A 26033-nucleotide genomic window follows, 5' to 3' on the forward strand; every position below is an offset into this window, starting at 1 on the left:
CCCATAAGGCAATAGATAGGACATAAAGTTAGAAGAAATTAGATGTGATTAAGGAAAGACTGATCAACATCATAAGCTATTAAAATCTCTTAGGAAAAAATGGAAGGATTAATAGTTCTCTAAAAATAACATTTGGTATAAAATTAATAAGTTGAAGTTGGGTCAGTAATTTAAATGGCCCATATAACAAAGGATATAGTTCTAAAAATCATAGAATTAAAGATATTATGTAGCCATTTAAATGTTTACAGAGAATCTGTAATGAAACTTTTAATGAAAGTGAGAATGATATTGTGTTGGTGGGAAAAGACAGATGACAGAACTATGTAGATATGGCTTCATTTAAAATGTATGAGGAAAAAATAAAATTCAAAATAAGTGCACCAAAATATTAACAATGGTGTTAGCGTGATTTTTGTTTCCTTCATTATATTATTTACCTATGGTCTCAAATTTTCAATAATGAATACAAATTACCTTTATAGTTTAAAAAAGTCACAAAAGTCTTCACCAAATCATGTCCAGTCTGGTTTCTTTGTGTTATTAATAATAATTAAAATAGCAAAAACAGATTGAGCCCTACATGTTATATATATCAAGAAATGAAGACTTAGAAAAAGTGATCATCTTGCTCAATGTTTCATTGCTATTAAGTGGTAGGAATAAAATGAACCATAATGCAGGTCATTCTATCACTAAGTAGAATTAGGAGGTACATTAATTAGATTTTGCTAGGTTATACTGTGGTAACAACTAGCCTCCAAATCTCATTGGCTCACAAAAATTAAGGTTCATTTCTTGTTCATATTATATTTTGGCTGCAATGGTTTTAGGTTGGATGTGGCGCTGATTTACCAGTCTTCTTCACTCCAGTATCTAAGCTAATGGAGCAGACCCTGTTCAGAACATGTTGCTCTTGGGGCAGAGGAAAAGGATTTAACAGCTGAACCAGACAAAGACTCTTCAAGCAGGCCTTCAGACTTGGCACTGCTCTCTGCCATGTCATGTGGACAAGGTGGTGCTGCAGAATCCTCTTTGGGGGATTGGGGGAGTGAATAATGGGGAACAATAATACAATCTACTGCGGAAGTGTATGCACATTTAAATTTTCATATGCACCACCTTTTGTCATTTTAGTTTGCATTTCTTTAACTACCTATAAACTTGAATATCTTTTTGTGTATTTCTGGCCATTTGTTTATTTATTTTATTTTTGGCTGTGTTGGGTCTTCGGTTCGTTCGAGGGCTTTCTCTAGTTGAGGCAAGTGGGGGCCACTCTTCATCGCGGTGCGCGGGCCTTTCACTATCGCGGCCCCTCCCGTTGCGGGGCACAGGCTCCAGACGCGCAGGCTCAGTAGTTGTGGCTCACGGGCCCAGCTGCTCCGCGGCATGTGGGATCTTCCCAGACCAGGGCTCGAACCCGTGTCCCCTGCATTAGCAGGCAGATTCTCAACCACTGCGCCACCAGGGAAGCCCTGGCCATTTGTACATCTTCTAATGGGTGAGATTTTCATGCCCTATGCACATTTTTCTAAAGTGTTTCTTTTCTTATTTTTTTTTTTTTAGCACTCCATGATTATTTAATTTGATCACTTCAACAACACCATAGGGTTGTGAGGATAGTTCAGGTGATCTGCTAAGAATACAATCGGCCCTTCAGAACTGTTAGCTATAATTATATTTTGTCCCAAATCCTCAGCGTCCATAAAAAGTTGGCCTCTCTGCAGTCTCATTTCTTCATATTTCCGACACACAGACCCTCCCTTGGGACCAGTGTCGCCACCGTCAGACGTGCTCTTCTCTCCCGACTTCTGCCTTTATACCCACCATTCACCAAATGCTACAGACCAAGCTCTGTAGGAAGAAGGTTCCATAAATTCTCTCATCAAAGCCACCAAAAGCCCTTCTGAGGTCGCTTCTACTACTGTTGCCATTTTAGGGAGCAGGAAACAGGCCCTGAGGGTTTGAGCGACTTCCCCGAGGTCACGGAACTCAAGCAGCGAGCCCACAGCCCACGCTCTTAACCTCTAGCCCTCGGCCTCTTCCCGTGGCGGAGGTGCACCCGCGTCCACTCAAACCCCGCCCAGTCCCCCACTTCCAGTCACTTCCCCGCTCTTCCGCGCGCCCATCTCCCCCCACACCTGAGTCAGGCCCCGGGGGGCACGCCCCATCCGTCCTTAGCGGTTTCACCCTTTTCTCTGGCAGAGACTGAAGGCGAGATCGACGTTGGTGTCCCAGATGCGAGGAGGTCACCCCGAGGTCCTCCGACGGCTGGCCGAAAGGGCGAGTCCCTCACAGCAGTGCGGCAACGCAGTCGGCGTTACGGAGCGGCGCGCAGCTTTCGGGTCTTGCCGGGCCGCCGGTCACGTGGCGGGGAGGGGGAGCCAGCGCGCGCGAGAGAGTGAGCGGGCGCGCGACTGAGAGCTGTGGAGGCGCGAGTCCTCTTTTCTTACTTATTTGTAAAAACTCTTTGAACAGTAAAAAGATTTGCCCTCTTTCAGAAAAGACATTCTAGTTGGTTCTTTATATTTTTGTTTTATAGATTTTACTTTTTGTCATATAGAAGTTTGCATTTTATTCAACAGCATGATCAATCTTTTCCTTTATGGCTTCGGAGTTTTTTCTTGTTTAGAAAAACCATCCTCACTCCAAGATCATTAACAACTTCACTCTGTTTTCTTTTCAAACTTTTATTGTTTCACTCTTTTACTTTTAAATGTTCATCTATCTGGGATTTACTTTGGTGCAAAGAGTAATATTTTTCATCTAGAATTTCAATTCTCTTAGCATGAATTTATACAAAATATAATCATTTTAATGTCTTTCACACCCATGGTTATTTCCCTTTGTTTATTTAAAACTTCCATCACCATTTTCTATTTTTTGAGTTTTATGAAGTGACCACCACATAGATTTATCAATTATATTGGGTTTTTTCCCTGTTTTTCTAATGCATTGACATCTGCTTTATTTTTATTAATTAAATTCTTCCTTCAACATTACTTGTTCTTTTTGTAGTTTCTTCAGTTCTTGAGTCATATTTTGCTATATTCTGCAGCTGAAATGTTTTTATTTCCTCTTTGACCTAAAAGTTCCTTACAGGAGCATTTGAAATATGGCACATTACATGAAGCTAGTTTTAATTGGTTAAGAAATCATATAAATTGGCATATTAGTTCATATTTTCCTAATTTCCACTTTCTAAATGAGTCTTTTCTCTATCATACTATGAGCAGCCTTTTTCAATGACATTGAAAAGCTGGAAAATATGTTCAATAATTTATTCAAGAAATATTTATTTGGGTGCCTATTATGTGCCAGATACTATTCTCAGCACTGAGGACTCAGCAGTGAAAAAAATAGTCCTGGCCCCCATGGGAAAAAAAAATGTCCTCTAGTGGGGGGTGAAGCAGGTGAGAGGAGATGAAGTCTAACACATAGGAGGAAGGGTTGGTCTTTGTTGAATGGCTCACCTTTTGTGAAAGAAAGAAGGCAGAATGTATGGACAGGAATGTGGATAGATGTGGTGCTGGGAATTTGTGGAGGGTCTCTTCTTTTTGTTTCTATTTTCTTTTTTTCTTTTCTCTTTTGGCTGCATTGGGTCTTCGTTGCTGCACGCGGGCTTTCTCTAGTTGCGGTGAGCGGGGGCCACTCTTCATTGTGGTGTGGGGGCTTCTCATTGCGGTGGCTTCTCTTGTTGTGGAGCACGGGCTCTAGGCACTCGGGCTTCAGTAGTCGCAGCACGCGGGCTTCAGTAGTTGTGGCACGTGGCTCAGTAGTTGTGGCTCTTGGTTTCCAAAGCGCAGTCTCAGTAGTTGTGGTGCATGGGCTTAGTTGCTCTGCGGCATGTGGGATCTTCCCGGACCAGGGATTGAACCCATGTCCCCTGCATTGCCAGGCAGACCACTGAGCTACCAGAGAAGTCCTCTATTTTCTTATTGAAATAGGAAACAAGACTATCAGCCAAGAGTGTTGGTGGGCAGGGAGGCATTGGCGGTTTGAGAAGAGGGGAGAAAAATGAAATAACCCAGGAGCCTGGGAAAATGAAAGGACCAGGGAAGTAGAATATGATGGCTTGGCAGACTCATAGTCCACTTTAGTTTAATAACCATGATTTCACAGTGAGACAGTCAGCATGGGTTGCGTTTTCCTCCAGGCACACTCAGCTGCACAGGTGCAGTCACAAAGTTGCAAAGTGTTGAATTTAATCAGGGCCATGGTTAAGCCAAGTGAAGTAAGGGCAGCAGAGAAGTCCAACGTGCACACTAAGGAATGATTATGATTGATTATGGCATTTAAACTGTCTAAGAAGGGGACCTAGGAGAGAGTTAGCTGCCAGATAAAAATTTTTAAAAATATAGTTATATGAAATTTAGATTATATATATTTCTACTACACACATATATACAATACATAGCTGCCATAATTAAAAAATTGAGTCTATATCGTGTTTGTATTATTACCTATATTGCGTCTATTAAATTTGTGAGAGTCCATTTGCATTCAGTTCTCTGCTACCTACCATTTTTTACTTTGTGCTTAATTCAATGAGCTTCTAAGCAGAAGTCACTCCCTATTGAAAAGCAAATATTTGAAAAGCAAATATTTCTGATGGGCTCTAGGGAACTTACCAATCACAACTGTATCTCCAGAGCTTAACACAATGCCTGGCACATAGACGTGACTGTATTTGTTGATTTAAAAAAATGTATTAGCATCCTTGTTCAGAAAGGATTTTGAGGGGTAGGCTGTGAGTAGAGAGAGCAAAAGGACTTTGAACTCTAGAAGGAGGAGATGCCACTGAGAAGAGATGTGATAATACAAGGACGTAGACCAGGACATACTTCACTCGCTTCTTAATTCTGCTTTGGAATTTATTAATCTGTTTTCATCATTCAATTGGGACTGTCCTGGGGCAGGAAAATCATGGAAAATAGAGCACAGTTCCTGGCATATACTAAAACTAACGATGGCTCCATCTCCTTTATTTTTCATCTCATAGAGGAGAGAGCTGGAGGGCAGGAACTAAAAAACAGTGAAATCCTTTGATTCTATTTTGGCTAAAACATATCAACTAACTTTTATTGTGCTTACCGTTACAATGTTGAACCAGGGTGGTAAGAACAGAAGAAACCAACATCCACTACATAGGTAATGTATAAGGAGTCCACAGTATAAAGTGCACAAGTCAATGAATATTGAGTTAATATGTAAGATCATGACCCAAATGGAAAAAAAATATCAATGTGGAGGTTCCAATCAGCATTAATCAATCATTCATTCATTCAAACATTTACTGAGCATCTACTGTGAATCAGGTCCTGAAAATGGAAACACGTATGTTTTTATTTACTGCTACATACTCATCTTAGAAGTGAAGAAATTGAGACTTCAATGGACAAGTTACTTGACCAAGGCCATAAGGCTAGTAAGTGATGGAGCTGGAGGCCCAGTACAAGACTGTCTGGTGACTTCATTGGAAATAGATGCTTTTCATATGCTCATCAGATTCATTATTATGAAACTGATGCATTTTCCTTAGATAATTTTATGAAGAATAAAATATAAGCAGAGCCAATATTTCAAAGTCTACGTCAGTTACATTTTAGATGTGAATATGCTCTATTTTAAAGAACTTATAATAAATTATGAGTCTTCCCTGTTGATGTGCCAAAGAATAAAAGTGCAGCAATCCAAATTCTAAACATCTAAGTTGATTTTAAAAATCACGTAAAATCTTCCTGAAATTTTTCACTTACAAAGTCACCTCACTATAAAATATTAAGCTGTGTTCTTCAAAATGACATCAATCAGTATTTAAGTTCTAGGTCCAGAAGAGGATGGAGCTCACACTACCTTTAATTCTTCTGCCCTGCCTAGTAAATGTGCCATACTTCAGACTCCTAGCTTCACATAAAGAGATATAATTAGCAGGGTATGCCTTGCGTTACGTGATGGGTAATTAAAATTTCTGAGGTTTTGCTGTTTCGTCATGAGTAATATTTTGGTTAGGCACAAACTGAGTCACTCTTGAAAGCTACTGATATTTTAATGCTTTGGGATGGTAGTTAACAAACATTTAAAAAAGCAAAATTTTTCCAAACCAGGATTATACACTTTGTATATTTTTTCCCTAACACATTTCTTTTTTTTAAATTAATTTTTATTGGAGTATAGTTGATTTACAATGTTGTGTTAGTTTCTGCTGAACAGCAAAGTGAATCAGTTATACATATACATATATCCACTCTTTTTTAGATGGTTTTCCCATATAGGTCATTACAGAGTATTGAGTAGAGTTCCCTGTGCTATACGGTATGTTCTTATGAGTTACCTATTTTATATATAGTAGTGTGTATATGTCAATCTCAATCTCCCAATTTATCCCTCACCCCCCTTTCCCCCTTGGTAACCATAAATTTGTTTTCTATATCTGTGACTCTATTTCTGTTTGTAAATAAGTTCATTTGTACCATTTTTTTAGATTCCACATATAAGTGATATTACATGGTTTTTGTCTTTCTCTGACTTACTTCACTCAGTATGACAATCTCTAGGTCCATCCATGTTGCTGAAGATGGCATTATTTCATTCTTTTTTATGGCTGGAGAAAGCCATAATTCGAAAAGATATATGCTCCCCAATGTTCACTGCAGCACTATTTACAATAGCCAGAACATGGAAGCAACCTAACTGTCCATGGATGGATGAATGGATAAAGAACATGCGGTACATATATACAATGGAATACTACCTAACACATTTCTGAGTGCAAACATCCACTTAATACAAACAGGCCCTACTGGAATACGCTGAGTCAAACAACGAACATGGCTAATCTGCCAGTCTTACCTGTGTGGAAATGTAGCATAGGAGTTGCCTGGTGATTGGAGCCCGATCACCTGGATTCAAGTTCTGGCTATGCCACTTATTAGCAGTGACCTTGGGCTAGGAAGCTCACTGTGTTTTCCCTTGCCTGTAAAATGGGGATAACCATGGTTCCTAATTCATAGGGTCATTTAGGTGATTGAATTACTTATTATATGAATAATACCTAGCATACAGTAAGTACTATATTGTGTTAATTTTATTATTGTCATTTTTCAAGTATGTTAATGCCTATAAGAGCAAATGTATGCTCACATATAGCTAAATATACCCTTACATCATTGTACATAGGATTCATAATAAACTTTAATGTAATACAAATTCGTCTTTTTGGCTACTCCATTAACTTAAAGTGATGAGCAATTCAATTCACAGATATCCTTAGTCAGTTTCTCAGTTTTTAAATGTTCATAGAAGATGGCTGAAAGTATTTCTTAGTTTTTCATAATTTTTTACTCTCACCATATTAGCATTAAAATTTTAAATTATTTATGAAGCGTTTAGCCTTTTTATATAAACCTTGTTACGTTATGCAAGAATGCAAGACAAAGGAGAGGTTATGAACAAGACTAGTTACAAGTCTCGGGTGCTTTTTTGGTTGAAATATTTCCTGGAACTCATAATAGCCAGTCCACCCTGGCATGCAGATATGTAGTGATTAGAGAATAGACCAAGCTCAGTGCCTGGCACATTGAGCGACCAGTAACTATGCCACAGAAAAGGCATGCTCTAAAAGCTTCACCAGTTACAACTGGTCATTTTTCCCAAGTGGCATTTCAAGAATCAATGTTTTCAGCCACACGCATGGGATTGGCATGAATAACATAATCAGCAGCATCTCTCAGAAGATTGTCTTATTCATGTCTGCATCCCACAGGACAAGCACAATGCCTGGAACTTAGTAGGTGCTTAACAAACATGCTTAAGTGAAAAAATACAAAGATCTACAATGATAATTTAGGAATTAAAAGAAAACCATTCTCTCTTCCATGTTTTCACAGCACTTTTCAGTGAATCTGCTATAGCACTTAGCATGTCATAGACTTGTTAGGCAATTACCTATGAATTAGTCTCCTTCTCCAGACTAAACCATTCTGGGATAAGGACTGGTTTTTGTTCATCTCTGGGCTCCTAGCATCTAGTAATAGGTCTATCATAGTAGACATATGGTCAATATCTGTTGAGAAAAAAAAATAGCATTAGATTTCATTGATCTCATATCATTCAAGGAAACTCTTACTCTAGAGAGATTATCATTCTGAGAGTTGAAGACTCATTATACTTTAACAATTATGTTTAACGAGGGTCAGATACTGGTGAATTCTAGATGCTTACTGAAATCATGGCAGTTCTGCCTGAAAAATGTCACGTAGAGGAGTTAACAGTAGCTTTTAAAAGTTCATCACAAAATCAAATCTGTGCTTATATATGACAGCACAACAAAAATGAGGAAAACCAGCAAATCAGTTGAATTCTTGATTCAAGAGTAGAAAATAATTCAATTAATTTTGTCCCTGACATGATAAATTATTTTGAGAATTTAGTAAGGCAGAGAACCTTTCAAGATGCCATAATGAATATTTCATTATTAATGTCAGAACCCTGAATCACAAAGCTATAATTTCTTAAATAACTTTTTAGGCTATTTCTTAATGCACAACTCTTTAAATTATCTGAGATTTCAAGGAGGCTGGCACTGTGGCTATTTTGGGGAAGCAAAGAAAGAGAGAAATAGGAAGACAAGTGCTTGAGTAATCTTAGCACTCATTCATTCATTCACCTCATATTTGAGTGGTTGCTATGTGACAGGTACTCTCCTGGTTTCTAGTGACACACCAATGAACGAAACAAAAAACAGAGACCCTGCCCTCTTGAATATTATAGTGGGGGAGGCAGCCAATAAACACAATAAACAAGTAAATTATAGAGTATGTGAAAATGTGGTTTAAGTACTATGGGGAAAAAAAGCAGAGTAAGGGAGATTGGGGCATTTGCGATTTGCTTGGAAGAGAAGGTTGCTATTAATTTGGGTGGTCCAGGGAGGCTTCATTGAGAAGGTGACATTTGAGCAAAGACTCGAAGAAGGTGAGGGAGGTAACTAAGTGACTCTCTGGGCAAAAGGACAGGTAAGCCCAGGTCTCAAGGCAGGAGTGTGCCTCGTATCTCTGAGGAAAAGCAAAAAGGCCAGTATGGCAGGATCAGAGAGAGACAGAGTGGGATGAGGACAGGATGAGGTCACAGAGGTGCTTGGAGGTCAGAGCAGGTAAGGCTTTGTAGGCCATTGTAACAACTTCAGCTTTTCCTCTCAGAGAAAAGAAAGCCAGTGGAGGCCTCTGAGTAGAGAAGGAGCCTGGTTTGACTTCGGTTGTAACAGGGTCATTCTGGCTGCTCTGTTGCCAGTAGACTGTAGGAGAGGGAAAGGAGAAGCAAGATGACCAGTTGGGAAGCTACTGCAGTGATCCAGGTGAAGATGATAGTGGTTTGGACCAAGAAGGTACAATGGAGGTGGTAAGAAGTGGATTGGCTCAGGATATAGTTTGAAGGTAGAGCCCAAAGGGTTTCCTTTGTTATTACCCCCATTCTTTGATTTACTGCTTAAAGGATGTAATGATTTAGGAGCATACTCAGTGCATTTCACAGAGGTAGAAAAATTTACTTTTCCTGTCTTATTCTTGAAGAATGGACTTTCTCTCATGATTATTGTCAGAATATTTCTTACAATGTTTGACAGGACAAAATATTTTAATGATTTGTTTACCTTGATTGGTTTAAGGCATGTAATTTTTTTCTGCAAATTTTTGAAAATGTGTTTCTAAAACAGATAATGTTTCTAAAGTCTATTTTTTTTAGTAAGGCTTTATTTGTATGCACATTTTGTAGTAATATACGACTTGTATGCAGACATAAAACAAGAATCTCATATGGAAGTATAACCTCTACTGAGGAAATATTGCTGTAAACTATTACTTTGTGAACTATAATTAGATAGTCATCACATACTTGTTAAATTATATACAATAAAAATGCACATAACATCAACACAATTCATTATAATTACAAGTTACTCTAGAAGGCTACTTGAAGTTTCCAAGTAGCACACTTTTCATAATGGCAATTTGCCATACTAGAATGTGGCATATTAAAATACACTTTGAAAAATTAAATTCTTCCACATTCAGCAAAGAAGTCGGAATAATATAATATAGAAAAATGTCACCATCAAAGAGGCAATTGTAAGGAAAGGAGAGGTTGGGAGGATTTATACCTACCTCTAGAATTGGCAAATCATGTGTGGGATTTCAATGCAGTTTGAAAAGGCTTAAATTCTAGAAGCAGGCTCTCATGGAAGGAATGGTGATGTGGAGCCTGGACTTCAGAATTGGATCAGGGTTCATAGCCAGGCAGGGCTTCTTTAGCTGCATGATCTCTGACAACTTATTCAATTTTTCTGAGCCTCAGATTCCCTCTGTACATTGACTAATAAGTATATGTCTCATTATCTTGCTTGCACTAATTTTATTTTGAACATTAAGTTTGCCTTTTATCCCTTATCCAACTATTCATTTCTCTCCTTTCCTCCCCCCCAACTTTATTCAGTATAACTGAAAAATAAAACTGTATATATTTAAAGTATACAATGTGATGATTTGATACACCAATACATCATGAAATGATTACCACAGTTGAGTGATATGGGGATTATGTACCATAGAGTATTATTGTGAAGATAAAAACGAGATTATGCCCATTATGAGCTTAGCTGAGCACGAAGCAAACAGTCAACACTCAATAAATAGGAGTTATAATAATTATTATTATTTCTTAGGCAACCCAGTCTCTTGTTACATGTGAAGTGTTACTCAATGAATGTCGTTGAGAGAGGCTGGGTACTTGTCCAAACAAGCCTAGGAGAAAGGCAGGACTGGAAGGGAGGGTCATCAATGGGTAGGTCTTCTGAGAAAGTGAAATAACAATAGGGAAGTCTGGATGTGAATGGCTTATGCAATTATGAGGGAATGTGGACCCAACAGAAATGAACCGCGCGGAGAGAGAGTCATAGAAAACTGGCTCACTAGGAAGCATGATGAAGTAGGTAGACATAAGTTAGTAAAGGGATGATTGAAGGGTGGGGATTTCAGAAAGAAGAACAAGAAAAGTATGTCCAAGGACAAGTTACAAGAAGGTGACTTACAGGTAAGAGATCAGAGGGTGATGATTTGTTTCAGTGTGGATTAAACTTGGGCCCTATGCACTTCTTGTCTTGTGACCAACAGCATCTCTACCCTTGGCTAGTAGTTCTGTCACATACTTCCACCCATCCACTAGGACAACCAGAATGTAAGTAGAGTAGCACAAATCCAGCCAAACACATTTTAAAACAACTCAAATACTCATCCATAAAAGGATTTCAAGTCTCCTCTACAGTACAGGTGCTTTCAAGATCCTGGAAGTGGCCTTGGCAATGTTTCACCTGCTAAGATATTTTGACTGCAGTTGCTTAAGACTCTTCAGTCTCTTCCATTCTGGCTTTCCTTCCATCAAACTTCTCCATTTTAGCGCGGTGCTAGAGGGGCAGTGGGTGTTTCCGGGGTCCAGCTGAGGGAGACTCTGGGAAACACTTTGTAAGAAAGAGTCTGACTCCGTTTTTTTCATATTTGACTGCTGACAGCTTTTAAGAGTCACCATTACCTTTTTCCTTTCTGCCCCACATCTAAGCAGGCTAAGAAAGCCTCTTGGCACAGGTGTGAAGTCCAAACCACGGAAGCCGTGCCCATGTGAATGGGAACCCTCTTGCCCCAGCCTCAACTCCTCACCACCATAAAGCCCCCAAGCCAGTATCCTTTCTCTCCCCTCTCCAGCCATTTTTAGACCAGCACGGGAGCCTGCCCTGATTTTCTTAGAAAGACTCATGATGTAAGTAATAAACCTTTACTACTCAGGTTCTATGTTACATGTTACATATATATTAGCCCATTATTTTGTTCTCACAATTACCCTACAAGGTTGATATATTTCAATTTTTATTCAGATAAGGAAGGTGAAGTTACACAGGTTAAAGAAATAATCCCCAAAATAATTATGAAAACTGACCTAGGATTTGAACCCAGTATAAACCCTAAACATTACAGTGTCTCTCAATAGCCTTTCAAATTGTTGGTCCTCCCTGATCTTTCTGCTGCATTTACTTTCCTTGGCACTGAAACACACATCTTTATCTTCAAGGTCCCTGAAGTCATCTGTTTTCCTACCTATTTCTATGGCTTCTCTTGTTCCATTGCTGGTGGCTTTTTCAATTTTCTTATTTTCAAATACAATTATTCCCCAAGATTCATTTCTTTTCTCCATACTTTGTAGATACCTAGGTATTTCCACCTGTGGCAAGATAGTCCCCTCCTATGACTTCATCTTTTGTCTCTTTGTGAGAAACTTCCTTCCATCCTCTTTCCAAAGCTTCTTGCCCGGCAATGTCAACTGTCTTCTGGGCCTTTCTAACTGGGTGTTTTATTTGAATCAGAAAGTTACCATAGGGCTCTCCTGGTGGCGCAGTGGTTAAGAATCCGCCTGCCAATGCAGGGGACACGGGTTCGTGCCCCGGTCCGGGAAGATCCCACATGCCGCGGAGCAGCTAAGCCCGTGAGCCACAACTACTGAGCCTGCGCGTCTGGAGCCTGTGCTCCGCAACGGGAGAGGCCGCGACAGTGAGAGGCCCGCGCACCGCGATGAAGAGTGGCCCCCACTCGCTGCAACTGGAGAAAGCCCTCGCACAGAAACGAAGACCCAACACAGCCATAAATAAATAAATAAATTAATTAATTAAAAAGAAAAAAAAAGAAAGTTACCATATTCAAGTTTTAAGAAACTCTTTTCTTTCCAAAGAGCTCTTCCTCACACCCTCCCCATTCCTGTTGTAGGAACTGCTATTCTTTTTTTTTTAATAAACTTTTTATTTTAAAATAGTTTTAGATTTATAGGAAAATTAGGAAAACAATATAGCGAGTTCCCGCATACCCCACACCAAGATTCCCCTATTTTTCACATCTTACATTGGTATGGTATATTTGTTACAATTAATGAAGAATTATTGATGCATTATTATTAACTCAAGTCCATACTTTATTCAGATTTTCTTAGTTTTTATCTAATATCCTTTTTCTGTTCCAGTTAGCCCATCCAGGATACCACATTACATTTAGTCATTGTTTCCTTAGGCTCCTCTTGCCTGTGACATCTTGTCAGACTTTCCTTGTTTCTGATGATCTTGATAGAATGAGGAGTATGGGGCAGGTATTTTGTGGAGTGGCCCTTAATTGGGATTTGTCTGCTTTTTTTCTCATGATCAACCTGGAGTTATGGATTTTGAGGAGGAAGATCACAGCAATACAGTGCCATTTTTATCACATCATATCAAGCAGACATATTATCATCATGACTTATAACTGATATTGACCTTAATCACCTAGCTTGAGGTAGTGTGTATCAGTTTTCTCCACTGTGAAGTGGAACTGCTATTCTTTGCGTCATTGGCTGGAAATGTCCAGATTGTCTTTGACACTCTCAAGGTCCCTGGCTTCCAGAGAGTCCTACCGGACTCTGCTGATGCTTCCTTTTTGGTGTTTCCCTCATTCATTTCCTACTATGAGACACATGGTCATAATCCCCACTCAGGATTTCACCTCTTGCCTGAAATATCACTGCTGTCCCAGGCTTCTGTCTCTTCAATCACGTATTCTAGACATTATTTACAGATCACCCATCCTGAATCACATTTCTAATCACATTCTCCTCAGATGTCTTTACTGAATGAAACAAACTGTTTCACTTGCATAAAGGACCTCCTTATCCTCTCCTCAGTCTAGCTTCTGAGCCTTCAAGTTCATACCCCTTCACATCCATTGCACCCGCTGACCGGCTGAGGTTTTGCTCATGCTGTTTCTTCCACCTTGACGGTCCTTCCTCCCACTTCTCTACATGCAAAATCATTCTTATAATTCAAGGACCAGCTCAAGTGTGACAATCTCTTTCATGAATATTTTTGCTGATTCCCCTCAGTCATATAAGATTTCTCCAGTTTACGGATACCCACTGACTCTTGTATTATTTTTACCCTACTTATAACATTTTTTACATTTCCATTTTTAATATTGTGTAATTTCCAATGTGCTTTCTTTTTTTCCTTGCTTTTTTTTCCTTTTTATCTTTGATCCCCTTCACCCATTTCTCCCACACCCTCCTCCCCCAGCAACCACCAATCTGTTCTCTGTATCCATGAGCTTGGGTTTTTTTGTTTGTTTTGTTTTGTTTTGTTTTAGATTCTACATAAAAGAGAAATCATATGGTATTTGTCTTTCTCTGTCTGACTGATTTCACTGAGCATAATGCCTTGGAGGTCCATCCATGTTGTTGCAAATGGCAAGGTTTCTTTCTTTTTTATGACTGAAAAATATTCCATTGTATATAAATATCACAATTTCTTTATCCATTCATCCATTAATGGACACTTAGATTGTTTCCATATCTTCGCTATTGTAAATAATGCAAATAATTACCTTTTATCCTTCCTATAACTGTAAAAATGTTCCTGTTACTTATTCGTTCATCTCCATTAATAAACTGTAAACTTGAAAGCCAAGACTATATATTTGTATGCTTGTTATGATACCTGATTAGTACAGTTTTTTTCTAGAACACAGATCTGATCATTCCATTACCCTGCTTTGTCTATGAGATAAAGTCCGAACTCATCAGCATGTAATGCATAGCTTTTCTGATACTGCCCCCTTGTGCTTCTCCCACTGCTTCTCACTCTAAGCACCCATCAAGTGGAACCACTTTAGAACACTGCAAACAAGCTAGCTGTGTCTATGCCTCTGTGCCTTCATTTTTGCTATTTCTGCAACACCATTCACTCCCCCTCCTCTACTGGGTAAACCCCTAATCCTCCATCCAAATCCAGCTCAAGTATTACCTACTATGTGAAATCATCCCCAAGCCCTGAATTGGAAATTATCTGACTATTTACCTCTAATCAGGTTAAATATTGGATTATTTCATTAACTAGTTCAATTTTATTTATGCTTCTATATTTCCAAAATGTCTAGTTGCCACATTAATGAATTTAAATTTTCTGAGAAAAAGATGACTTAGGGGCAACTTGAAGACAATTGGGTTTTCTCTTTTCACTAGAGAGTCAGTATTTGGGCTGCTATAGACAGAATGACATGCTACTACTTGAGGTTTATTGAATACATACCCTTAAGCTCCTTACATGATAAATCACAGAACACATTTTAACCAAACCACTTATTTCCCTCTGGTGGATTTTATATTTAAATTGTATGTGACAGTACATGATACAGAAAAGACAACCTAATTTGACATCGTAAGAGAGCTGTATGAGAAAGTACTCTGGACACAGAGATAATAGAAATAAAGGGTGTTGGTCTCTGCTTCTCATACCACCACTAGCTAGCTAACCTAGGACAATACACCCTGAGTGTGACTCCCTTGTCTATAAAATGAGGAAATTGAACTTTGTAATATAATGTCTTTTGTGGTTCTAAAACAGTCTATGCTTTGAATTTTAAGAGTCATATTCACAGATATTTGTGTAAGTTCTTCTCCTGAGGGGAGGAGGGACCTCTCTCACAATAATTCTGGTGCTGTAACCATAAAACCACCCAAAAGTGATTATTTCTTACCATCTATACCGACTCAGTGTTTACCACAGCCAGGTGCTGACTCTTGGCACCATCCAGAAAGGAACTCTTCTCTTGAGCAGGACATCATGAAGTAATTTTAAGAACGGAGCATGACTGGAATTGCAACTAAAAAAAAAAAAAAAACAAAGAACAAGTGTGCTTTGGTGAGTAAAGGGGTTGATTTAGGTCCAGTCAAACCTGAGACCTTGCAGCGGCAAGAGGGAAATGAATACCACTGTTGTTTCAAAGAAACCCATAAACAGATCAGCTTCCCCACCCCGCCCTGACCCCTCACTGTGGAAGGGAAGAACAAGGAAGCAATAATAAGGAGCTACTTCACCTTAAAGATGAAGCCCCACCCTTGGGCTGGGAGACTCTTCAGAAAGGAATAGGACCAGTTGACAGAAGTTGAAGAGTTCAATTTAGCGAGCAATTTTCTAATAAGTAGAATGTCCCCAAATTGGAACTTATTGGTTGATTACTTCAATAATACATTTGATGGGACTTCCCTGGTGGTCCAGTGGCTGGGACTCCATGCTCCCAATGCAGGGGGCCTGAGTTCAACCTCTGGTCAGGGAACTAGATCCCACATGCCACAAATAGGAGTTCGCATGCCACAACTAAAGATCCCCCATGCCGCCCACATGCCGCAATGAAGATCCCACATGCCGCAACTAAGACACAGCCAAATAAATAAATAAATAAATATCTTAAAAAATAATAATACATTTGAGAACGTTGTTACAGGGAAAACACTTATTATAAACAGGATATTAGGGCTTCCCTGGTGGCGCAGTGGTTGAGAATCTGCCTGCCAATGCAGGGGACACGGGTTCGAGCCCTGGTCTGGGAAGATCCCACATGCCGCGGAGCAACTGGGCCCGTGAGCCACAACTACTGAGCCTGAGCGTCTGGAGCCTCTGCTCCGCAACAAGAGAGGCCACGATAGTGACAGGCCCGCGCACCGCGATGAAGAGTGGCCCCCACTCGCCGCAACTGGAGAAAGCCCTCACACAGAAACGAAGACCCAACACAGCCAAAAATAAACATAATAAATAAATAATAAATAAAAATTAAAAAAAAACAAAACAAAACAGGATATTAGGGATTTAAATATTGAATCTGCCCTCAAGGAGACTACAGTCTAGTAGAAGTCATACATCATATACATAAAGAGTTCTAAAACCAGACAGAAGGTAAGATTTATGAACTGAGTAGAAAGGTAATAAATCCAATGTCAGTGGCACTGTTCAAGGAGAGCCTGCATGACTATTTGGGGTGACGTAAGAGAGATTTACACATCTGGTAGAAAGTTAACTATTATACATGACCTTCAAGATCCTTTCCAACAAATGCTTTGTGGTTTTATTAAAACTATCACTGTAGTAAGGATTTTTTAAAAAACAGGATTGTCTGATTTTCTGTTCCACTCACAGCTCGTTAGATATTTTTTTCTTGCAGAAATGTAAGAAATCATTTTCCAACACAAGCTCTTAAAACAAACATTCTTTTTTTAAATAAATTTATTTATTTATTTATTTATTTATTTTTTGGCTGCGTTGGGTCTTCGTTGCTGTGCGTGGGCTTTCTCTAGTTGCGGCAAGCGGGGGCTTGCGGAGCATGGGCTCTAGGCGCACAGGCTTCAGTAGTTGCAGCACGTGGGCTCAGTAGCTGTGGCTCGCGGGCTCTAGAGCACAGGCTCAGTAGTTGTGGCACACGGGCTTAGTTGCTCCGCAGCATATGGGCTCTTCCCGGACCAGGGATCGAACCCCTGTCTCCTGCATTGGCAGGCGGATTCTCAACCACTGCGCCACCAGAGAAGTCCCAAAACAAACATTCTTAATTTACTTAAAACATGTTTCTGAGAATTCAACCAGTTTTAAAAAGCCAATAGAGCACATTTAAAACTATTTCTAAAAAGGCAGGTACCAACATTCTTTCCAGTATAATCATGATGGATTTTTTAAAGTAAAACTTAATTATTTTATATAATACAAACCAGAAAAATGGGACTAATATAATAAACTTACATACATCTATAATTTCCATTTGCTCTTCATACTATTCTGGTTTTAAAATTAATTGTTCAGAATCTTATTTCACAGTCACTCAATTTTTATTGACTCCAATATTGACAGTCTTGGTACAAGTTATAAAGCCTTATGTGGCGTGATATATAATTAAACTACTTCGTCTCTTAACTTATATTAACGGGTGCATGTCAGAGAGCACCAATTCTCTCTGAGAAGAATGTAAACTCACATTAACTTATTGAGGAAAAGCCTACCAGGGCCATTACCCGCTTGGCCTGTGCCTTACCTAGTGAAGCGCTGGCAGCTGCAGGCCGTGGTTGGGAGCCCTGCAGCTCAGTCTACAATCTTCCTTAATGTGACTTCTGTTAACAGTAAATTCATATTTAACTAGCCTGCTAGGTACATTTTTCAAAATGTAAAGCCACTGGATTAGATTAAAATACAGCAGAAAAAAAAAAAGCATTAGTATAAACATCTTTTCCTGGAACTACTCACTAGCTATTTTGATTAGCATTTTAAATAATCCCCAAACTTCTCCAAAAGTCTTCACCAATGCCAAAGCTCATCCATTTTATGTGGGCTTTCGAAGATTACTTTTATTTCTAAATTATTGTGGTAGGGGAGCCTCTCACTGTTGTTCCTAAATACTCATACATAAATTCAGTTGAACGGTAATGGGTATGGTCCAACCATTTTTAGAACACTGAGTTACAAATAAATAAGTAGCAGGATCTGGTCCGTTGTTTATGAGTCAAGACACTTACTCTGTTCTTACGCTTAAGGGCGATAAGGCCCTAGCAACTGATTTAGCCACCCAAACTGACAAGACGCTGCTATGTAAACTGGAAAGCAAATTTATTAATGTGTAAGGGAAAAATTCACTTCTAAGGAGAAAAGGTACTCTGGTGCCTGATAATTATGGCCTCTCCCCTAGGCCAGATCAATAATGTTCCTGTTACTTGGTGAGCATAGCATCTGATCAAGGATAGCTAGTTGAATGATAGTTATGGCCACTGTTATCCATCTAAGAAAAGACTGATGCATCTATCTCCACAGTAACAATATCCTTGAGGCCACTGGTTAGGTACATTTTCCCCCTAGACAGTGCTGGAGACACTGACAAATTCTTGCTTCCCGAATCTGTTTATAGACACCATACAGGCCATTCCCTTTAATACAATCTTTCATCAAAGGATGATTGCGCATCACATAGAGGCTTAGGTCCAGGTAGGGGTTACTCATTCAAATGCTTACAAGGGCCAGCCAGTCACGGAAATAAGTGAAGCAGATGAGACGTGAGAGAAATCAAGTGTCAGAAAAATAACCAAATTTACTTTATATTTTCTGAATGTAGTATTAATATAAACAGGTATGTACGGTTTTTTTTAGAGACACATGAAACTTTAAAATAAACAATAACATTGAAAAAATAGAAATATTTCATTACTTAAGTTTTCTTTCATAATTTATTACTTCTTGACTTGTCATTGAACCTAACATATCACCATCAGACCATGTAAACCTAAACCACAAATCCTTTAACTGGGTGTAATAATCTGATTTACTTAATTTCATATGCAAAAATGGAATTTACAAACACCAGTGCTACTTAACATGTATAGACTCTCTTTACATGAGGGTTATTGTTGGACAAGTGTTCAGTTATGACATTCCAACATCACTGTATTTAATTTTCAGTTACTTATTGTTTTGCAGTTCTACAACTTCAATTTGTAGCTTTTTCCATATTATCAATATCAAATTATAAAGGCAGGCTTTCTAATGTTTCAATGTTAGTTTATTTTCATAGAGTTTAAAATCAGAGAATCTTTTTGGAGTTTTATTTCAACTCTACAGCTTTGGTAATGTGGTTCAAGCCATGCCTTTCATTTCAGGAAAATGATTTCAGTGTAGGGTAATGGGCCAGATTATTCCCTGCCAAATTATTCTCTTAAAGGTACAATTACACTTCAAGTGAGCAAATTGAATCATACATTTGTGTAGCTGTTTGTGAATGCCTTTGCAGAGAACTATTCAAAGTTGATAGGTTCTAACATCAACCCAAAAGGCCAAGACTTTGATCCACTTTTTATTTTTAGATATTGAGTAAGGATTTTTTCTCTTGAATAACATAAAAGTGTTCAAAAATATCTTTCAACACTCAGCCACATAAATCCATATACTACAACAGGCCACCATAGCATACATCTAATTCATAAAAAGAAGGCCTGGAGTATCTGGATTTCATGCTATGGGATTTTATCCAGTTCACACTGTTAATTACTGCCCCTTCATGGTATATTACATTTTTTTTTTTATAAATTTATTTATTTATTTTTGGTTGTGTTGGGTCTTCGTTTCTGTGCAAGGGCTTTCTCTAGTGGCGGCGAGCGGGGGCCACTCTTCATCGCATTGCGCGGGCCTCTCATTATCGCGGCCTCTCTTGCTGCGGAGCACAGGCTCCAGACGCGCAGGCTCAGTAGTTGTGGCTCACGGGCCTAGTTGCTTCACGGCATGTGGGATCTTCCCAGACCAGGGTTCGAACCCGTGTCCCCTGCATTGGCAGGCAGATTCTCAACCACTGCGCCACCAGGGAAGCCCCTACATTTTAAATTATTTAGCACAAAGCTATTCCTGGAAAATGATGTAATCAGGAGGTCTAAATTCTATGTCTCTTGGAAAATGTTACCTTCCTGAATTTAGGTTTTCACATCAACCCTGTCCATTTCAGGAGTTGAATCACACTGACTGATTCTGACCAAGTACATTATATTTTGTTAATTTTCTTATGGACAAAGAGAAGTCATTTGCTAAATTCCAATCAGAGCCTCTCATCTTTTGACACAAAATTTTTTGTCAATATCACCAATTTAATATAGCTGACTATGTGATATCATTTATATCTATGCTTTCATCACCTATTCTATTTTCATGTAACAGAAAATGCTACAACCAATTTAACTTTTTTAATGCAACTTTTCTGTAAGTGCTAAGACCTGACTTCAGTTTGCTGGTCAATAGTATTTCCAGTAAGACTTAAATTTACAAATGCTTCTCTCTGTGTAGAACACATAATTTCTGCTGTATTCTTTTATAAAATCGTCCTCTATTAAAAAAGCTTTTGCTGTCTCAGTATTTTTTTGACTTAATATATAACCTCATTTATAGTAGCATCAGATATTTTATTCATATTCAAAAACAATTGTTTGTTGACATTTCAGTCCTATTTTCAGATTAAGTTTTTCATTTCTCATCTTCTCCATATAGCAGTCCTGGATCTTATCATGGTTTACTTCTTGTGGTTTCATATGGTTTATTTCATATTTCACAACCATTTAAGTTGTGGTTCTTTCAATACAGACATCTTTTGTTTGCATATTACATATGGAATAATTTTTGCTTCATCAAGAAAACATGATCTCGTCCACTGTGCCTGAATCAAGCATCTTGTTCCCACATTCAGTGGAGACAGGGTATAGAGTAACTATTCTCTGTTCCAGGAGAAACGAGTGCAGGTGGCAACTAAAATCGGCTTCAGTGTTAGAGAGACAATAGGGAGTCATAGTAATTGTGGCTAATGAAAGAGCAAATGTTCCATCTTAAGGGAATAATTGCTGCTGCTACATATAAAAAAAAGGTGGCTACTATTTTCATACAGAAACGCAAGTTTAGTATTGCCAAAATCAATTTTTTTAAAAGAGAAGCTGAAAATGATTGGCTCAATTAAACAACAGCAAAGCACTATAAGTCAATAAGCTGGACAGAATAGTTCAGTAAGCTGAATTAGCCCCGTAGGCAATCAGTATGCAATCTCTGTATTCGATGTTAGATATTTTCATAGAATTTTACTTTTCTGAGACTACATCGACCACCATGATTGGAGTGCTATAGATTCCCCAACACTTCAAACATTTGCAAAAACTTTTATAGATGGGAGTTTACAGTGTGAATCTCTTATTTTTGTTATCCCAGCAAGTTCTCCCTCCTGGAGGGGATGTCCCTGCTGGGTGGTTATACTGCACCCACCATCATAGAGAGGAAGTTACGTGCTGCAGGCTAGCCACAGCCCTGAGATCTGTGGATGGGCACATGACCCAAGCCAGCCCAGTCAGAATCCTTCCCAGGTTTTTGTTTAGACAGTTGAGATACTTACTCTCTTTGGGGCTCACTTTACCTGAAAGTACAATGAAGTCTAGAATTATTTATGGTCATTTTTGCCACCATATAGGAAGAGTCTACTTCAAGTTATGCCAACGTGGAGGAAGATATCAGAGCCATAAAAACTGGAAGAAAAGAGACAAATTGGATAATATCATTTGAACTGCTGAATCCAGACATTTCTGAAGCCAGAATTTTCCCTGGTCTTCCTGGTTACATAAACCAATATATTCTCTTTTTGGCTTAGGCTGGTTTAAGGTGGGTTTCTACAACAAGCAAAGAGTCCTGACTCTGTATCTGACTAGTACAGATAACTCATATTACCAATTATGTCTGAGTTGTTTGACAAGCTATGTGGTCCATATAATCCTGAGTTTTCTTTATTGTAACTTACTACACTTAATTGTAATCTCTTATTTAACATCTGCTTTACATGCTAGCTTTGGAAAACTTTTTCTGTAAAGGGCCAGATAGTAAATATTTTAGACATTTTGGGCCAGACTGCCACAACTAACTCAACTCTGTATTTTAGTGTGAAATCAGTCATAGACAATACATAAACAAATGAGTGTGGCCATGTTACAATAAAACTTTATTAACGGCACTGGAATTTGAATTTCATATAATTTTCGCATCATAAAATATTACTCTTCTTTTGATTCTTTTTCAACCACTTAAAAATCATTTTTAGTGTGTGAGCCATATTTGGCCTACAGGCTATAGATTGCTGACCTGGTAGTATATTGTAATCTCCACAAGGGTGAGGAGTGGGTCTCATCCTCACTGTGTCCTCAGCACCAAGGGGTAGGGCTTGCCTATAGCAGTTTATCACTAATTATTGAAAGAATAGATGAATGCTCAAGGAAAATCAAGATTATAGAAAATTCAGTTTTCACAAAAAATACAGTCACACCAAGTATTTTGGAAAATTAGTAGAAATTATTAAAGACTTAAGGAACCTGAGGAAGGTCGTGCTTTCTTCCTAGTTCTCTGGTATCTTCTTTGTCCCTCTCTAATCTCTTTACAACAATTGCTCCTGAATTGTCCCAGGAACCCCCAACTTTTTCTCCTTCTGTTATGCAGATCAATTTTTTCCCTTTACAACTTCATCTCCAAACTTGCATATCAAAACCAATCAAGGTATTCAGATGAACAGAGGGATCTACCCCACAAGTCAGGTGACCAACCTCCCCAGTTCCATTAGCGACATTCTCAGTAGATCACTGGTCTCAGGCAACACACTTAAATGCTCACTTTTTGACACAGAAAATGGAGAGAGTATCACCTATTGATCCAACTCATATGTTTTCTTGAAAGTTTCACATGAATTACTGAATATATAGTACATATTCATTCATATATATAGTGGAATATATACATAAGCTTTTAAAATTCTTCAAAGAATCTAATACATTATTAATAAAAATCTTAGCAGTGTTCACAGTGATCAATGTGTATAAGGAATGTGATCCAGCATGCTTAGATCAAATTTGTTTTTTAAAAAAGTAGTCATTTTAATGAAATTTCTCATCTTAAAATAAAAACAAATTAGTTCAAAGGCTTTCTCAGAAAAAATCAACTACAATCAGAATAACTTTCATACTATATTTTTCTTAACTGATATTCTCATTTTCAGCTAACTTCAAACTGTTAACCAATGAAAATGAAAAATGATGACACCTAAGTTTTAACTTTAAAAATAAACAGAAGAACTCAACCAGTCTAAGATCATAAAATATGAAAAATTATCCTTTTAGGATGTTTTGCACTATAGGAACATGAATATTTCTGAATATCTTTAAAAATAATATTTTATTCTCATGGAATCTTTCTCTCTTTCATTAACCTGGAGGATAAACTTAGACTTTTAGTTAAAGTAAGTATAAAATGAATAAGACAGCAATGTGTTATCAATACATAACACATCAGTATTATAAAATTTTTAAGTCTTTCATACAACAATGAACAGGTCTCTTTTCCTCAAAATCATCTTTAAAGCATTGCTTAGCTGCTGTTGCTAAGATTTTTTCTTTTTTTTGAAAAAGAATAATAAGTCATATAACCTATGCGCTCCTCTTTTTCTGTCTTAATATCTGCTATTATATCCATGTAAAACTAAAAATCTACACAGATATATCTTTGTTTTAAATAATCACACATAAAAGTGGTTATAATTTAAATTGTTTTAAATGTTTGCATTACGTTTCAAACTGAAAATTCTCACAAATGAAAAGTTTGGATTTATAGCTCATACCATCCATTTAATCTGTCCATTTTTGCATTTACATCCATTTATGAAATACGCAAGTAAAATATGAAATACCTAACGCTAAGCAAAGGTGATTCCGTCATTTAAGAGACACAGGATGAAAACACCTGATTGCAGACTTTCCTGGTGGTGCAGTGGTTAAGAATCCACCTGCCAACGCAGGGGACACGGGTTCGAGCCCTGATCCGGCAAAATCCCACATGCTGTGGAGCAACTAAGCCCGTGGGCCACAACTACTGAGCCTGCGCTCTAGAACCCGAGCCCACGAGCCAGAACTACTGAAGCCCATGCGCCTAGAGCCCATGTTCTGCAAGAAGAGAAGCCACCGCAGTGAGAAGCCCACGCACCACAACGAAGACTCAACGCAGCCAAAAATAAATAAATAAATAAATTTAAAAAACCCCAAACATCTGATTGCTTTAACACTAAACAGAATTGATAGCTCTCACTGGTTATCTCCCCCTGGCTCTGCAAAATCAAGTGTGGACCTAAAATGGAATATTTTTTCCCTGCTCTAGAATGTAATGTCATTTTCCACAGCTGACTATGAGGCGCTTTTTCCAAAGAAGATTTCACTCTCATTTTTTTTTTAATTGAGGGGATGGTGTGGGGAGAAGGGCAGTAGGGGAATGCAGGAAATTAAACCAAGTCTAGTTAATTCTTAAAAAAAGATAATGCGTTCTTGCCACCTGTCAGTTGCAACCTCCTAATTGGCAGGAACCAAGTTTGAACCGAGGTTGTGCACAAGTCTAACTACCCCATTACACTGCGAATTCTTCAAGGGCAGGGCCCTGTTTTATTTATCATTTTACCTCCAACACCTAGCACAGTGCAAGAGAATTAGGAAGAGTTTAGTAAGAGTGTTGAAGTAATTAATGAATGGGTGAAAGGCCATTAGTTGAGATTCTATTTGTAGCCATGGCCATAAGTCTTTTTAGAAGAGAAATGAAGACGACATCTCATTAACTAGGACTGTAGGGTAAGCCCCAAAGAAGAATACGAGTAATTACTGTTATTGATTTTAAATACAGAAAATAATTAGTGAAAATCACTCAAAAATTTGCATTCATCTATTGAGATCTGAAAGTTTGGGTTGGTTTCTGACTGACCACAGGATAGGGATGAAAGAAATACCACTGGATTAGAAACTAAAGTTTTGCCATGTCAAAGACCATTTTGATCAATTGTTAGAATTTTTGTCCCCTTTCAATTCCTGTGTTGCATATGGCAATATTTTAGAACAAGGTGGGGTTAGAATTGCTTTTTATCCAATAAAAAGCTAAATGGAAGAATTGGCTTACCTTCTATCTATTTTTTGGAGACAAAGGTGGGATTCTGTTGAAAAGAAAACTGGACCAAGCAGGGCATAATCAACTCATTCTCATCATTCCTGATCTCCATCTGGTACTCAAGTAGATCCTTTGTTTTAAAATGAGCACTTTGGGACGTACTGATGAGTTAGATGTTGATCAGTATATGTCCCAGGATTTCCTTGATGGCTTTCCTTTGCACAAAGAAACAGATGTCTCTGAGCAGTTTATGGAATCTGCTCACGTATTTTGATAAGGCTTTCCATCGTTACTGCTTTACTTATAGTAGTACCATTGATCATCAGAGCCGTAACATCAGACATTGCTCAAAGGTTACCCCTTCACAAGTGGAACCAAGAACTAAGTTGCTTAGGTCAAAGACCTATATACCTTTTTTCAACATTTAAGCTTTTTGCATTTCTTAGACAACATAGGACAAAATCTAACATGGAGTTACGAATAAAATCCTCCTAATATACTTCTTGACTGAACTCAGCCCAAGTAAATTCCCCAGCCAGTGAGACCACATAAACAAGCATCACGATAACTGAAGAAATATATCCTAATACTAATGTTGTCCATATTACACAAGGAGAAAGCTGCTGCCCACAGAGTCAGCAGAACACAGGAATTGCATGCATCAGAATACAAGGAGACAAGCCCAATATGGCTTTGG

General features: G+C 38.3%; 1 long non-coding RNA gene across 1 annotated transcript; it reads right to left on the reverse strand.

Annotated features, from left to right (window-relative positions):
- Positions 1 to 15601: 15601 nt before the first annotated feature.
- Positions 15602 to 25433, reverse strand: LOC102997477 (uncharacterized). The gene is made up of 3 exons (XR_450228.1): positions 25349 to 25433; positions 21795 to 21903; positions 15602 to 15713 (listed from the first exon to the last, which is right to left on the reverse strand). It is a non-coding gene; the product is annotated as an uncharacterized LOC102997477 (long non-coding RNA).
- Between the last annotated feature and the right edge of the window lie 600 nt (positions 25434 to 26033).

The sequence above is a fragment of the Balaenoptera acutorostrata genome, chromosome 16, assembly GCF_949987535.1.
Source record: "Balaenoptera acutorostrata chromosome 16, mBalAcu1.1, whole genome shotgun sequence".
NCBI classification, from domain to species: Eukaryota; Metazoa; Chordata; class Mammalia; order Artiodactyla; family Balaenopteridae; genus Balaenoptera; species Balaenoptera acutorostrata.